Raw genomic sequence first — 6,173 nt, 5'->3', positions numbered from 1 at the left:
GGGTGTTAACAGAAGAGGAACAGCATATAGTTGTCAAAAGCCTAGAGGGCCCTCTCATGGCTGTTTACTCTTTGGTTCATGTCAGTATGAATTAGTGGTGTAACGGTACATGTGGGTGTATTGAACCGTTTCGGTACAGCATGTTCGGTTCGGTCCACGTGCGTACCGTTTCAGTTATTTTTTCACTCATTAAATTTTATTAACGAGAGGTTATGCGCCGCGGAACTAACGTTCCTACGCGTGTTTCAGCACGGCGCTATTATCTTATGGCTTTCTTGTTACAACACAAGTGTAAATCCAAAGCTGTGTGTCGACGTTGTTTCACGAAGATTGGATCTGCAGCCGCAACACGTCTTAACTTGTTAACGCGCTGAAACAACATCGTCCGAACGTGAACGTAGTTTGGGGCAAAGACCGATGGCAGCAGCATTTAAAGAACCGTCATCATGTAATTCAGATCGGTCCAAAGCAATAACACAAGCTGTAGGAGTTTTTAAAGCTCCGGATCTACGTCCGAATGTTGTTGATGCACCGGCTTTAAGCATAAAGTTCTTGAGCCCCGCTGCCTACGACATCCATCACATCAACACTTCAGCCAAAAAGTTGTAGCAGCACTTTATGAAAAAGCTAAAACTGATATTGTCAACAAGCCCTGGACCAGATTTAAAGCCCTGCCACATCGATGATGACGAGCAAGAGAGAATATTCAACCACCTCATATAATGACCGTGCAAGAAGAGGTATTATTGTATTATTGTGAGCTAATTAACTTTTTAAATTTAAAATTATAATCTTATGAACTCCAATTTTTTTATTTCCGTGTTGTTTGCAGTCTGAGGATGATAGCAGCTGAGTCTTCTTCATCCGCCAGATCACCTCCAGCTAAGAAGTCTGTAATGACTGAACTTGTTTACTTGGCATATTTTCAAAATAAACATTTTATAAGTCTTTATTTTGGGCTTCTTTTTTTTTTTTTTTTTTTTGTACCAAAAATTAACTGAACCGAAATGTGATTTTAGCGTACCGTTACACCTCTAGTGTTATAAAAATGTATACAAGTCGCTTCGAAGTATACGTCTCCGGACTGGCCAAACTATGAAATAAAGAGTGACTTATAGTCTGGAAAATACGGTAATAGCTATTGAATATTTGCATCTGCATGTTACTTTAGACTAAGCTGCCACCATAAATACTGGGAAGGTAATTGTTACCCGAGTGTGCATATTTGTGTATTTGTTGCCGTTGCCAGCTCACTGCAGAGAAAAACATGGGGGAGAACAATTGAGATATTTTCACAGATTATCTGAGTGGTTCGAATTACATGAGGCTTCTTTACGGTGGATTGTAACAATTGTTGTCCAGATATGGGGCTCTGTTCTCCAAATCAACATCTAGATCAGGGCTATTCAACTGGCGGCCCGGGGGCACAATCAGGCCCACGGATGAACTCTGTTCGGCCAACCAATAGGTTCATTTGAAATAAAACTAGATTTTAAACCATAAAAAAACTTACTTAATGATAATAACAGCTGGATGTCTGGCCCCTGAGCTCTTGGCTTTCAGTAATTGTGGCCCCCTGAGTAATTTAGTTAAATAACCCTGAACTAGATTTTTTCAACAGCCAGTGTGGACGACCTTCTGCCTTACAGAAGATGCACTTTGCTGATGTGACTATTGGAGTCAAAGAGTGACTGAAGTTACCAGAAGATGGTTTGTCTTCATGTTTGCCCTCCTCCCTAAACCTGAAAAACACTTTAGCTCACTCGCTTCTTCATCTGATGTTCGCTGCCTTCCAAGTCAGACGGCGACAGTCTTTTAGCGTAAGACTGACATTTCCCTCGGCTCCTCTCTCTGTCTCTCTGACAGGCGGCTCTCACTGGGCCAGATGACTAATCTAATGTAATCACATCAGCATAATTACACTGAGGAGGAGATAATGACAGACAGATGAGACTTTGTGTATGTGTGCGCATCATAAAGTAATAGAGAGATTGTGTGTGTTTGTCTGTGTGCACACGTGATGGACAGGGCTTAGCCACTCTGTCATTAAGGAGCTGTGAAGTCCTGCTCTATCGACTATAATTACCCTCAGAGTGAGAAGCTTTAATATTCTTTGACACTGACAACGGCGCTCTGATAAGCGTCACATCTCTGGCTCCTTTGTCTGCATGTGTGTTTGAGAGTCCCAGTTCAGTTTTTTAAAAATAAGTGACTTTTCAGTGTGACACTTGGGCGTACGAAGGCTTCGAGCTAAGTGTGAGTCATCATGTCCTTGAGAGTAATAAATTTGTACCTTGCTCATTTTGACTTTTACGTCTTAAAGTGAATGAGCACCCGTTTTGATGCACCATGTGTTAATCACCCAAAATATGATGCACGAGTCTGACATAATTAAACTAAATAAACTTATTTTGCAGATAAATTCAATTGCTCTTTAAAATGTTGTCAGACTTGACTGTTGTGATGCATTCTGGGCTTAAAGCCACTCAGTGCAAACTATGAAAACAAATAAAAAGGTTATCCAGAATAATATACCATATAGTGCAGTTTAGATGAGTTTAGTTATTTTCCCAGATATATTAAAATGCTATTTTGAAATGTGGGAATGTACTCAATATAAAAAAAAAAAAAAAAAAAACACTATCTGCTAAAAACTCGAGTTGACCTACATTAGACTGGTTGTAGTCTTTGTACCGTATTTTTTGGCCTATAAGTTGCAGTTTTTTGCCCAATTTACATCCCCTGCGACTTATACACATAAGCGACTTTTTATGTTTTTGTCCCATATTTATAAACCAATTTTTGGCTGAAATATGACCGTTTTCATTCATTCTGATGGAAAATATTGAACACTACCATTTTCAGCCGCTAGATGGCGCTCGAGTACTATGGCATGCCATTGTGTCATGTAATAGGTAAAAGTGGCTATTAATGATGCAAACGGTTTGCCTTCGTCCACCTCGCCTGAAGCAACTGTCTAATCAGCTTCATTTTGCTGCACCGCCCCGGCGAAATGAAGCTGAGAACTGAGACACACCTTTGTTATAATGTCGAACAAACAAATTGTTTTAGGTGCTTATCTTGTTAAATTTTGAAGAAATGCACAGTGAGTCGTCCCTCTGCGAGCTCCTGCGAATCGGGTTTTGAAATGCAGCTGATTTGACCGTCAAAATGCATTTATTAAGCAAAAGTTAGACTGAGACGCACCTTTACTATAAATTCAAGCAAACAAATAATTGTTTTTAAGTATTAATATTGTTAAATTCATGTTAAAGTCCTTGCGCGGCCGCCATTTGGCAGCCAATCAATTTTTGGCACAACACCTGCCCACATTTCTGGGTTTTCAGCGGTGACGCGTAACAAACGCGACGCATCAGCGGTGACGCATAATAGATGCGACGTATATGGCGAAACGACGTATTTGTATTATTTTTCCATTTTATTAGACATATTCAAGGTTTCAAGGTTCTTTATTTGTCATACACACCTCATGTGGTACATGTGGTGGAATTAAATTATGTACACAGGGTCCCAGTTACATCCAACAAAAGTGTTGAAATGTAAAAGAAAAACAGTAATAAGATCTAAGATATGAACCAAGAAAAACGTTAAACTAAAAACACTAATATTTGGACTGATGCGACTTATAAGGCGGTGCGGCGTGCATGGTGGAAAATAGTTCAACAATTATGGCAGAAATAGACAAGCATAGAATTGAGAAGACATATCGGTGTAAATACAAGAACAAATCTGCTAAATGTGAAAAAAATCACCAGGATCGGGTGAAACAGCTGCCAAGAATAAATACTAGGGCTCAACGGTGAATTGAAGAGCGATGAAGACGGAGCTCAGTATTCAAACGTGCTTTTTGTGAAACTTCTTTAGAACGGTTAAGTTTAATGTTTCAACCAAACCTGTGTTTTTACCTGCAGACTTGACTCAACCAATGTGAGCATGAACACACACCAATACATCAAAACCGCTGGACTTCTCTGTTGATGCTCTCCATTGTTGACCATTCAGTCACTTTGGCTGTTTCTATAAGTTAATAAGTGGTACTGAGATAGATAACTTCAAAAATAAGCAACATGCTGACTTCCATTTTGGTGTGTGGCTGCATCAAGGCATAAGCAAGGTCAGTCATGTCAAATTCCAAGATGGCCGCCACCATCATATACAGGCGCATCTAAAAAAAATTAGTTTATCGTGAAAAAGTTTTTTTGTCATTTATTTCAGAAAGTGAAACTTACATAGATTCATCATTACACAAAGAGTGAAATATTTTAAGCCTTTATTTCTTATAATTCTGATGATTATGTCTTAAAAATAATGAAAAAAAAACAAAACAAAATTCAATGTCTCAGTAAATTAGACTGTTGTGAAAATGTTCAATAAGCTCATGGTGTCTCACCCTATTCATCTCCTGGACATGAGCTACAAATGTCTCATCCCTCAAGTCGAGCCACTCCTGAACCAGAGACATCAGAAGCGTCTTACCTGCTGAGGAGACAAAGAACTGGACTCTGTCTCAGTGGTCCAACGTCATATTCTCAGATGAAAGTTAAAGTTCAAGTCATTTAGAAATCAAAGTCCCAGAATCTGGAGGACGAGTGGAGAGACCTGGAATCCACTTTTGGCCACCCCTGGCTCCACTGTTACACCTGACGGAGGATTAAATGGCTCCTTTCGCTCCCCAGGATCTGTCACTCTGCTGCCTGAGACCTCGGAACAAGAAAACAAACCTACCTCTTCTTACACACAGTGTAACTCGCACCCACTTGAATATCTTTCACCAAAAACATTAACGTTTACTTGCATTCTCTGGTTAATTCCAGTCAAGAGAAACACTCGTCTCGAAACTACAAACGTTCACTCTTCAAATCCTTCAGCAACGGGACATCGGCATACCGCTTGTTTTAAGAGCAGTAACTGGAACGCTACTGTATTTAGCAAAATCTTGAAAAAGGGAGAACATTTCTTTTTTTGAAGTAGATTTTTATTGACAATTTTATTAAAATAACAACACACTTAAATACCAAAGTTCATGCTCAATAATCCAGGTTACAAATTCAACAATGTTCAGTCAGGTCATCTAGATGTTTTTTTTTTTTTTGCTGAGACGTTTCGACCTTCATCCAAAGGACTTCTTCAGTCTGAGGAGCCACCAAACAAGCTGATTCCCACAAACGGTATACTATCTTCTTAGTGGAAAAAAACAGTTTGCTGGTGGTAAGATGGCCTCCTCCACCCCCGTCAACTCAGAGCAGCACAGTGGCTCAGTTGGTAGAGCTGTTGCCTCTCAGCGAGAAGGTTGCCAGTTCAAATCTTGGCCTGGAACCTTTCAGGGTGGAGTTTGCATGTTCTCCCCGTGCTGTGTGGGTTTTCTCCGGGTACTCCAGTTTCCTCCCACAGACCAAAAACATGCATGTTAGACTGAGTGGTAACTCTAAATTGTCCCTAGGTGTGAGTGAGAGAGTGAATGGTTGTTTGACTCTTTGTCCTTATGTGTCCCTGTGATGGACTTGCGAACTGTCCAGGGTGTCCCCCGCCTATCATACAGTGACTGCTGGATGTGGGCACCAGTGACTCCCCGCGACCCAAGAAGGAATAAGCGGGTAAAAGATCATCACGGTCAAAGTTTCTTTATTGTCATTCACATCACGTGTACATGTGGTGGAATGAAATTGTGTACACTGGGTCCCAGTTATATCCAACAAAAGTATAAATTGTAAAGAAAAACAGTAATAAGTTCTAAGATATGAACTAAGAAATATGCTAAACTAAGAATACACTAAACACTAATAGTACAAAAGCAATAGATCGAACAACAGCAGCACGAAGATGAGTCTGCATGAGCAGAGGAGTATGAATGAATACAGCAGCATGAAATAAATCAGCAGCATGAGATCAGCAGCATGGATAGTCAGCAGCACATATCAACAATGGAGTGGTATTACAGTGCTTTTTTCATAGTGATTATCCTGGTCAGAGGAAGCTGGTTCTGGTTCGGTGGATTGGACCTGGTGTTGCACCATATTCTGTGACCTGCAACAGTGCATGCAACACCGCCCCCTACAGTCACAATATACTGTGTTCACAGAATATGGTGTAACACCGGTTCACAACTGATATAGAAATTATTATTTTAATGCTTTTATGTCAATCTAGACCTA

The 6,173-nt window shown here is 40.2% G+C and overlaps 1 protein-coding gene across 1 annotated transcript in view; it reads left to right on the top strand.

Annotated features, from left to right (window-relative positions):
• LOC119424153 (transformation/transcription domain-associated protein) overlaps window positions 1-6,173 on the top strand; it is a 144,245-nt gene that overhangs the window by 56,736 nt on the left and 81,336 nt on the right. The window lies entirely within an intron of this gene.

This window comes from Nematolebias whitei, chromosome 17, assembly GCF_014905685.2.
Source record: "Nematolebias whitei isolate Nwh7 chromosome 17, NemWhi1, whole genome shotgun sequence".
Classification (NCBI taxonomy): Eukaryota; Metazoa; Chordata; class Actinopteri; order Cyprinodontiformes; family Rivulidae; genus Nematolebias; species Nematolebias whitei.
The sequence above is the reverse complement of the archived record's forward strand: the minus strand, read 5'-3'. Positions and strand labels throughout refer to the sequence as shown.